The sequence below is a fragment of the Megascapheus bottae genome, chromosome 1, assembly GCF_031878675.1.
Source record: "Megascapheus bottae isolate mThoBot1 chromosome 1, mThoBot2.hap1, whole genome shotgun sequence".
Lineage (NCBI taxonomy): Eukaryota > Metazoa > Chordata > Mammalia > Rodentia > Geomyidae > Megascapheus > Megascapheus bottae.
The window spans coordinates 35,314,942-35,326,044 of record NC_143509.1 but is presented as its reverse complement, the minus strand read 5'-3'; the positions used below and the strand labels follow the sequence as shown (position 1 = coordinate 35,326,044).

Genomic DNA, 11,103 nt, shown 5'->3' with positions numbered 1-11,103 from the left:
AGATGAAATGGATGAATTCCTAGCCAATATTAACATACCCACACTGAACCAAGAAGAACTAAGCCAACTCAACAGGCCTATTTCAAGCTCTGAAATAGAAACGGCAATTAGAGAACTTCCACCTAAGAAAAGCCCAGGGCCAGATGGATTCACAGCTGAATTCTATAAGGTCTTCAAAGCAGAGCTCACACCAATACTCCTCAAGCTCTTCAACGAAATTGAAAATGAAGGTTCCTTACCAAACTCATTCTATGAAGCCAGTATAACCCTCATCCCCACACCAGACAGAGATTCATCAAAGAAAGAGAATTATAGACCTATATCTTTGATGAACATCGATGCAAAACTTCTCAACAAAATACTGGCCAACCGTCTACAACAACTCATCAAAAAAATTATACACTATGATCAAACTGGATTCATCACAGGAAGGCAAAGCTGGTTCAACATACGCAAATCAATTAATATAATTCAACACATCAACAGGAGCAAGGACAAAAATCACATGATTGTCTCAATAGACGCGGAAAAGGCATTTGACAAGATCCAACACCCCTTTATGTTAAAAGCTCTGGAGAAACTAGGAATCCATGGAACATTCCTCAATGTAATAAAGGCTGTGTATGAGAAACCTACTGCTAGCATTACACTTAATGGTGAAAATCTAAAGCCATTCCCTCTAAAATCAGGAACGAGACAAGGATGCCCACTCTCTCCACTCCTCTTTAACATAGTACTAGAATTCCTAGCCAGTGCAATAAGGCAAGAAGCAAGCATAAAGGGGATCCAAGTAGGGAAAGAGGAAATAAAACTATCCCTCTTTGCAGATGACATGATTCTGTATTTAAAGAATCCTATAGACTCTACTCCCAAACTCCTTGAGCTGATTCAAAACTTTGGAAGAGTAGCAGGCTATAAAATCAACCCTCAAAAATCAACCGCCTTCCTTTACGCCAACAGTGAGAGGAACGAGGCAATAATCAGGAAAGAAACTCCTTTCACAATAGCCTCAAAGAAAATAAAGTACCTAGGAATTAGCTTAACTAAGAATGTAAAGGAACTTTTTGATGAAAACTTTAAAACCTTAAAAAAGGAAATTAAAGCCAAACTAAGGAAATGGAAAAACCTCCCATGCTCCTGGATTGGAAGAATCAACATTGTGAAAATGACAATCTTGCCAAGACCTATCTACAAATTCAATGCAATACCCCTCAACATCCCAATGTCATACTTTAAAGAAATAGAAGAGGCAATCCAAAATTTCATATGGAATAATAAAAGACCCCGTATAGCAAAAACACTTCTTAGCAGAAAGAACAGCGCTGGAGGAATTTCAATTCCAAACTTTAGACTCTATTACAGAGCTATAATTCTCAAAACAGCTTGGTACTGGCACAGGAACAGGCCTGAAGACCGATGGAATAGAACTGAGGACCCAGATATTAAACCACAGACCTATGGCCACCTAATCTTTGACAAGGGAGCCAAAAAAATAGAATGGAAGAAAGACAGCCTCTTCAACAAGTTGTGCTGGCAGAACTGGTTAAGCACCTGCAGAAAACTAAAGTTGGATCCTTCTTTGTCACCTTGTACTAGAATTAACTCCAAATGGATCAAAGACCTCGAGGTAAAAGCTGACACACTGATAACTCTACAGGAAGGAATAGGAGATACACTAGGCCTCCTTGGCACAGGTCGAAATTTTCTTAATAAGGACCAAGAATCACAACAAATTAGAGAAAGGCTGGATAAGTGGGACTGCATTAAACTGCAGAGCTTTTGTATGGCCAAGGACATAGCTAGTAAACTAATCAGGAAGCCTACAGAGTGGGAGAAGATCTTCACCAACCAAACAACGGACAAAGGCCTCATATCTAAAATATATCAACAACTCAAAAAATTAAATCACTCCAAAACTAACCTCCAAAGTAACAACCATCCCATTAAAAAATGGGCCAAAGACTTAAAGAGAATCTTCTCTGAAGAAGAAACAAAAATGGCCTATAGACACATGAAGAAATGCTCAACATCTCTGGTCATAAAAGAAATGCAAATCAAAACAACTCTAAGATTCCACCTCACTCCAGCTAGAATGGCCAGGATCAGGAAAACGAATGACAACAGATGCTGGAGGGGATGTGGCCAGGAGGGATCACTACTACACTGTTGGTGGAGTGCAAACTCATTCAACCACTATGGAAAGCAGTGTGGCAGTGCCTCAAAAGGCTAAACATAGAACTCCCCTATGACCCAGCAATTCCACTACTTGGCATTTACCCAACCATCCAGAAACAAGGACATACTAAACCCACTAGCACAACAATGTTCATTGCAGGACTATTTACCATAGCAAAGATATGGAACCAACCTAGATCTCCCTCAGTTGATGAGTGGATCAATAAGTTGTGGTATTTGTACACAATGGAATTCTATGCTGCTATCAGAAAGAATGACATCGCCCCATTTGTTAGGAAATGGAAAGACTTAGAAAAAATCATATTAAGTGAAGTAAGCCAGACTCAAAGGAACTTAGGCTCAATGGTTTCCCTCATTCATCATAATCAGTAGAAACCTTGGGCTCTACTAGCAGAGATTTGCAATAGAGCAAAATCTTGATACATAAGGACATATAATGTGAAGCTAATTGAAAGGACCTCCAGGATAGTGAAACAAAAGCCATATAATGAATGATTGTTGTCCTTAATGTAGTATGTTGTCTCTCATCTCCTTTGCTATCCCTTGGTTATCTCATATCGGTATAGTATCTCACTTTGTTATCTGATATATTGAATTTATTTGTATTGGGATATTTGAAATTTGATAGGGAAGGGGGAAAAACCAAGACAGGTGGCGGGTGTGGGGGGGAAGGGAAACGGGTACCAACACATGTGAAAGGGTATCAATGTATGTGAATTAATGCACCTTCTATTTGGCAAATATCATGTAACCCTTTTACTAATTACAATAAAAAAAATAAAAATAAATAAATAAATAAAAAAAAGTTAATGTCACCCAGAAACACACTGACAGAGTCACTCAGCGTAGTTAATCAAATAACTAGATCCCATGTGTGCCAAAATCAAATTGAAACCTAGAACTGATTAATTACGTAACTATTTTCCTATTAATTATTTTATTAACTATTAGCTATTATCCATTTTAATGTAGCTAATAAATCAATATTAGTATACCTTTAGTGACGTCATTATAAATTTCACTCAAGAGAACTGATCACTAAACATAACATGACAACATAGGTAGCATTTCTAAAAGATAAAGAAAAACACCAGGTGAAAAGTAAGAAAATCTAATTGAAATTTTAGTAAATACAGCCTAAAAGAAAAGCAAAATTCTTCTAATTATCAGTATGAATTTAAGATTTAATCTTGCCTTTACTTCATTTGGCTTCAACCAGCAAAAATAATCATTAGTAACTGCATATCAAACTTAAATTTTTAAATATTCAAATAGATTTATGGTGATATGATATGATTCTGATTTATAATTTTATTAGGTTAATATTATTGATTCTTATATATTCATTTTAATATGTATATCTTCCTTAATCAGGTGTCTTTTCGTGCATTGTGCTTCTTTTTACATTTATTTAGCTTTTAATGGTCAGATTTTTGGTGTTCTTTGTGTGTTTTGCTCATTAGTCCTTTATCTGATACGATAATATCATAATACTATCACCCATCTGAAAATTCTTTATATCCATAGAAGTTTTTCATTTTAATAAACCCTAATTTCTTATTTTGTTTTATAAGAAAAATATATAAAAATTTTATAGTACTATCTGAAACTCATCACAAAACCCAAGGTCACATTTTTTTTTTGCCAGTCCTGGGCCTTGAACTGAGCTCTACCACTTGAGCTACAGCACAACTTCTGGCTTTTTATCTATGTATGTGGTACCGAGGAATCAAACCCAGGTCTTTGTGTATGTTAGGCATCACTCTACTGTTAGGCCAAATTCCAGGCTCCAAGGTCACAATTTGTTTTTCTTATGTTCTAAAATTTCACTAACTTTGCATTTTACCTTGAAATTTATGATCTAACTTGAGTGAATATTTTGTGAAGGCTATACATCCTCTCTCTTTACTGAATTGTGAACATTACTGTACCTTTAAAATTTGTTGCAATGATTATCTTTTCTCTTTTCCATTGACTTTGCTCTTTTATCAAAATGTTATCTATTGATCTAGTAATCTAATTTTTTCTCTAATACTACTTTGTGTTAATAACTACAGGTTTTGTTATATCTTAAAATTATGTAGTATGAGACCGTTTATATTATTTTTTTATTAAGTTGATATTCCAAGACTTTTTTAACCTTTCCATAGACACAACAAAAAACAGAATGTCATGGAACTTGTTAAGATTCTAACTGGGATTTTTCAAAATCTACAAATCAAGGTGGGAAAAATTGACATAAAATGATTATTTGATTTGTTTCATTTTACTTTTGTAGCTCCAATCACAGACATCTAATACACATTCTGTTTGATTTATATGTAGGTATCTTTATTTTGTGTTGTGGTTAGGGATATTTCCCAAACTTCAGTTTTTACTTACTTATTACTAGTGAAAAGGAAGCAAGTTTGTTGTATTGACCTTATTTTCACCAACTTTGCTATATTTGCCTATTATTTCCAGATTTTTGTAGATTCTTTGTGATTTTCTAGGTAGACAATCATTTCATTTGTGAATAAAGATATTTGTATTTCTTTTTCTATAATATTATTTTAAATATCATCTACTCAAACAGTTTTCATTTGCTTGAAACCTTCAGTTGTTTTCTTGTAGTTAAGCCAATGTATGTCATAAAGTATTCTACACTATACTATAGTACTGGAATTATAGTTGGGTGCTATGGAAAAATAGAAATCTTTTTTCCTCAATGTGCTTGGTAGCTGTTATTTAACTTTTTTTTTCAACCCAAGCCCTTATAGTAATAATGATACTGTTCAGTTCTATGATTTCAGTGTTTTTAGTGTCTAAAATGTATTAGAACATGGAGTATTGAGCTTTTACTTTTGCTTTTGCATTTTCCCTATTCTTTTTCTTTTTTTGGGTACTGTCCTGGGATTTGACCTCTGGGTCTGGGCATTGCCTCTGAGTTTTAGTATTCAAGGTTAGTGATCTACCACTGGAGCTACAGCTGTACTTCTAGCCTTTTGGTGGCTAATTGGAGATCGGAATCTCACAAACTTTGCTTTCCTAGCTGGCAATCATGAAATCAACCACTGTGAGGTTGGATTATAGGTACAAATCAACAGTGTCCAGTGGCTTTTTCTTTTTTCAGTTTATGGTGAACTAGGATGTTCAGTAGGATATTTAAGAAGTATATCAGTAAGAAAAATATGCTGTATTCCTGGTTTTTATTATAAATTATAGATTTGGTCACATTATTTTTCTCAATTACTAATATATAATTATATATTTTGTTTTGCCTTGTTGACAGTGTTGATTTTGGTATATGGACATTTCTTTTTGAACAGTGTCACCTCTCCTCATTCTTTCCCATTTTTTCCCTACTTTCTTCGCCCAAGTTGTATAGTTTATTACCAATATAGTATCTAGTGAATATCACTGCTGAATTAGCTCAGGCTTTATCTACAATTTCAACTATTGAACAGCCTTGCATACTTGAAATATGTCCCATGAAGATGTAAATTATGTTTGTTAACACTTGATTCTGTGCTCATGAGAAGTACTGTTTGTTGCCTTGCTTTCTTTTAATCTCTCACCCAGTTACATATGACAGTCACATTGTCCTTAGGAAATTAGAAAATGCTCATCCAGTTTCTAATTTTGGTAAAAGATTGTACAGGACTTATCAACTGTCTTACAAAGTAAGTATATTTACCAGTAAACCCACCTTGGCTTTTATTTTGGGAAGGATGTATTTTTCTCCTTCTTGTATAACTTTAGTGCTTTATTTCTTTGCTGAAACTGGTAATTTCCTCTCATCAAGTTTATAGTTAGTGATGTATTCCTTTATTTTCCACTCGATTTTATAGTTAGGAACCTACTTCATTTTAGATGTTAGTCATTTGTAATACCTCTCTTTTTCCCTTGGTTAGCCTTTTTATATAAGTATCAATTTTACTGATCTTTACATTGTATCAACTTTGGTAAAATTTATCTTCTCCATTGTTGTTTTCTTGTAATTTAATTTGATAGATTTCTGCTATCAGTTGTTATTTTTTTCTCTTGCTTGCTTTACACTTACAAGGCTCTTTTCTCCCTAGTTTCTTAGTGGGAAGATTATATTATTGATTTCAGAACTTTCTTCCAATATATTCACTCAACATTATAGGTTTAAAAGCCTTGCTTTTATTATTCCCTAGATTATTTGGTAAATTTCATTTTCACTTAGTTCAATGTATTTTTTGTGTTGATACTTCCTATTTGATTCAAAATTTATGTACAGATAGGTTGCTTAATTCTAAAATCTTTGGAGATAGTGTAGCTATCTTTATGTTAATAGATTTCAGTTTTCATCCTATTGTAGTATAAAAATATTTTATATAAGTTCTGTTCTTTTTCCTTTGTATTTTGATTCAAATGAAGTTTATTTTAGAAAAATTAATCTACTAACAAATAAACTTATATTCAAATATCAGAGATGCAATGATTTATAAATGTCAATTAGATCAGGTTCACTTATGATGCTGTTCTTTATGTTCTGGTTTTCTGACTAATGGCTTTGATTTCTGTTTGGGTGATGAAATCAACAAATATCAAAATTACTTTATTGATGTATTTCCGATTTCAGTTCTTTAACAATTGTCTTTAAGGCATTTTAATATCCTGTAATGTTACTTCACCTTCAGTAATACTTCTTCTTAAACATTTGGTTGTTTTATTATAGTAAGCACTTAACTTGGGATAATCTCTTAAGTTTCTCTTGATTAGAATGACATTGTTACTTGGGTTTTATTTTGATTAGCATTAACATTTTGCTTAAATATTTTTACCTCCTCTTAACTAATCTGTGCCTTTATGTTTAAATGGATTTCTTGTAGGAAATATACAGCTGGGGTTTAGTTTGTCTTACTGTATTGAATTAATACAGTAAGAAAAGCATCTTTTCTATTAAAGTAGATTGCTTCTTTTCTGTCTTATGAGAATTTCTTTTCTAAAAAGTTCCTGCTTGCCTAGATAGTTTGGCACTTGATTACATTTAAGTCACATTTTTTTCCTATTACACTTCAATTAAGACATCCTGTTAGAAGTTCCTTGAATTTTAGTTACATCCCATTAATTCAGTCAATTCCTTTCATGGATTGTGAAGCTGAGTTAGCCAGTGCCAGCAGAGGAGCTGGGCCCTCTGGGTTAGGGATAAAACCAGAGCAGCTTGTGTGCTCTGTGTGCTTGCTTGTCCAATGCTTGCCTGATGGCTCAGCTTTCTGCAGAAGTAAATGTCTTCCAGTTACTTTCAAGTTGGTGTCTTTATTTCTATCGGATACCCCAACATTCTGAGTTACTTATAACAATATCTACTACGATTATAACTTTTTTTTTCTGACTTTGGGTTTTTCTAATTGACAGTATTTATCTCCTGTCTTAGTGTGTCAATTGTACTTCTTTAAGACAATCAGACAAAAAGCTGTGACTTCGACATGGTGGTTCACGTTTCTTATTCTAGTCTTCAGGAGGCTAAGACAGGATGATCAAGAGTAAAAGCCAAACCAGCGGGGCAAGACAATGAGATCCTGTGTCCAGAAAATCTAAAACAAACCAACCCAAAATAATGAAATCTGGTTGATACTGTAGAATAACAATGTAATTCTTAAATGAAATCTACCCTCAAATAACTCTAGATCACTCTATATCCTGTATAGTGAACAAACCTACACAGACAGTATCAGTTCTTTCTTCTCATTCTTTTGTTCTTCTTGACAATTCTAACATTCATTTAGCTTACTTTAATGCTCCAATCATCTATCCAATTAGTGGTACTATTTTGTTAAAAATAATGCTATTTCAGATCAAATAAGAATTTGAAAAGTAAATTATTTTCTATTATCTTCACAATTTTCCTTCTTTAGCCTAGATACCCTTTTTATGTCAGAAAAGTTCTATTTCTCTATCATATTTGAAATACAATTGTTCTACATATATATTTTTACACTAGTAGAATAATTTTCTTCGATAAAACATCTCTAATTTCTATTCACATGATTTCTGTTGTAAAATGAATTTTCTTTTCCTTCCTTCCTTCCTTCCTTCCTTCCTTCCTTCCTTCCTTCCTTCCTTCCTTCCTTCCTTCCTTCTTTTTTGAGGAGCTATGGTTTAAACTCAGGGCCTTGTACTTATTAGGAATGATCATTAGTGATGAGCCATCCACCATAATCTTCCTGCTTTACCATTCTAGCTATATGTCACGTGTGTCACATCCCACCCAGACTCTTTGGTTCAAATAGTCTCATACTTTTCTTCCTAGGCTAGTTTCAAATCATAATCCTTTCAATCTCAGCCTCCCATGTAGCCAGAATTACAAGTGCTAATCACTAGTTCTCAGTAAACATTCTGTAATTCTTATCCTAAATCCTCATAAATAATGGATTTTCTCATACAAGATTTTGTCCGTGGTTGTTTTACAGTCTCTCAATTCTTTTTTGAATCTCTTGAGTCTACTGTTTGGGAAATATTTAGCATTTTTTTCTGTAAATATTTCTGTGTCCCATTATTCCTTTCATTTCCGGCTTGTATTGTGTGTGTGTGTGTGTGTGTGTGTGTGTGTGTGTGTGTGTGTATCATGGAGCTTGAAATTTTGTGGGGCCTGGGCACTGTTCCTAAGCCCTTCAGCTCAAGGCTAACACCCTACCCTTGAGCCAAGGCCCACTTCCCATTTTCTAGAGGTTAATTGGAGATAAGAGTCTCAGGTCCTTTTGTGCCCTGGCTGGCACCTTGATCCTCAGATCTCAGCCTCCTGAGTAGCTAGGATTACAGGCGTGAGCCACTGCATCTGGCTCTGCTTGTATTCTTACAACTGCCTTTTGACATTGTCCACAAATTTTGAGACATTATAGTCTACATATTGCTTTCTGCCTTTCTCTTTAGGAAAATTCTGTTGAATAATCCTCAAGCTCACTGGTTGCTTCTTTAACAGTTGTAAGTTCAGTAGCGGCGACGGGGAGCTTGTAGTATCTGACGGATTCGTGATGAGTTTACCTCTCAATCCCAAACCTTTCCTCAATGGACTAACAGGAAAGCCAGTGATGGTGAAACTTAAGTGGGGGATGGAATACAAAGGTTACCTGGTATCTGTAGATGGCTATATGAACATGCAGCTTGCAAATACAGAAGAATACATAGATGGGGCATTGTGTGGACATTTGGGTGAAGTTTTAATAAGGTGTAACAATGTCCTTTATATCAGAGGTGTTGAAGAAGAAGAAGAAGATGGGGAAATGAGAGAGTAGCCACTTGAGGGGATCTTTTATATATATACATATATATATATATATGTATATATATATATAATTTCTAGACAATATTTGTTCCAATCTGACTTGGGACAAAGGTGTTGAAGAAAAAGAATGGCGCCTTTTTGTGGGGGATTTTTTTTATATGTATATTTCTAGACAATAAAAATTTGTCAGCCTGAATCGCTTACTATTCATATGTAGGTATTTATATGCAAAGCTCATCGTTGAACAATACACTGTTGAAATGATACATTCATTTTTTTTGGTAAGATAAGTACTCTTTCTGTAAAAAGCAATTATCCTTTTAATATTCTTATGAAAGTGAATTTCAGCCCTTATATATTAACTGAAACCTTTTAAGAGCAATTATTAAGGTTTTGGAGCCACTTTCTACATGAATAAAATTAAACATTTCTTACTAAATAAAAAACAAAAAAAACCCAAAAAACCCTACCTATTACTAAATCTATAACTAACTATATTTATAACAAAAATGGACAGTTGTTGCATCCTCAAGATGTTCCTACAGAAAAATAATTTAATAAAAATTCCAGGACACTTTGTTACCTGGAATATTATATATATATTTATTTGTTTATTTGAAATAGGAAAGGAAGGGGGAACACAAGATGGTTGGGAGAAGTTTGGGGGAGGGAAATTGGGACAAAAACATGAGAAGGGGTATCAATGTGTGAGAAGTAATGCACCTACTACCTGGCAAATGTAAATGTAACCCCTCTATACATTTCCCCGACAATAAAAATAAAAATTTCAGGACAAAAATACAAAACAACAGATGATACATTCCCAAGGTGCTTTCCTCTTACTAAAACACTTATGTAGAATATGGCTAAGGATAATTACCAGGGTACATTTAAGGTTTTATTCTTTAAATCGAGCAACAGTTCTGTTGCTGACTGTGGGCGTCCTTCTCGGATGCCTATGAGGGGGTTAAGATGGTGGCCGAGCCCACGAGTAACTCAGACTCCGGAGACCAGACTCTCAGTGAAGATCTACCTTTATTCTACAAAACATGCTTGCTAAATACAGATCGAGTGGTTGCATCCACGTCATCAAATAAAGATGACTGTCAGCCAATGGTGTCCTGAGACACACCCCACTTGCTCCAGGCAGTTGGATCCTGACTGCTTGAGTCACTGAGTGTGTACATGCTGAAGGGAAGATGTCAAACAGCAGGGTTCTGAGAGCTACCTCACAGATCCCCCTTTTTCTTTATTTGTGGACACTCATAACTGAATGTAGGATGGGGCCTAAATGGTGTGCAAAGACAGTAGCTAGATTCAATCAACTTAGCTAAGGAAAACATGGGTCCTGCTGCTGTGGAAATGGGCTTGGTGGGCCAAAGAGGACTAGGGTTAGGTGGGTTTCAGAAACGGGATTGGGGTAAATGGAATCACAGCCCCCATGTCCTCCCAGCATGCTTTGAGGGAAGATAATTGTTTATAATCATATCACGGTCCCCTGCTTGGGAGTCAAGTTCATTACCCCGGCCCTCCATAGTTTGTTTCTTCTGGTTCTCATGCCAGGGTAGACATAGGATGAGGTAGCTTTGAGGAGAGTCCATGGCATCCATATCTGGCAGAGCAGTCATCCAGGGCAGTTGTTCTGGATAGGTCAGTGTCCTGGGCCGTACTGGTGA

At 35.1% G+C, this 11,103-nt stretch overlaps 1 pseudogene; it reads left to right on the top strand.

Annotated features, from left to right (window-relative positions):
• The first annotated feature begins 9,144 nt into the window (after nt 1–9,144).
• Nucleotides 9,145–9,466, top strand: LOC150068942 (small nuclear ribonucleoprotein F pseudogene; annotated as a pseudogene).
• Nucleotides 9,467–11,103: the final 1,637 nt, after the last annotated feature.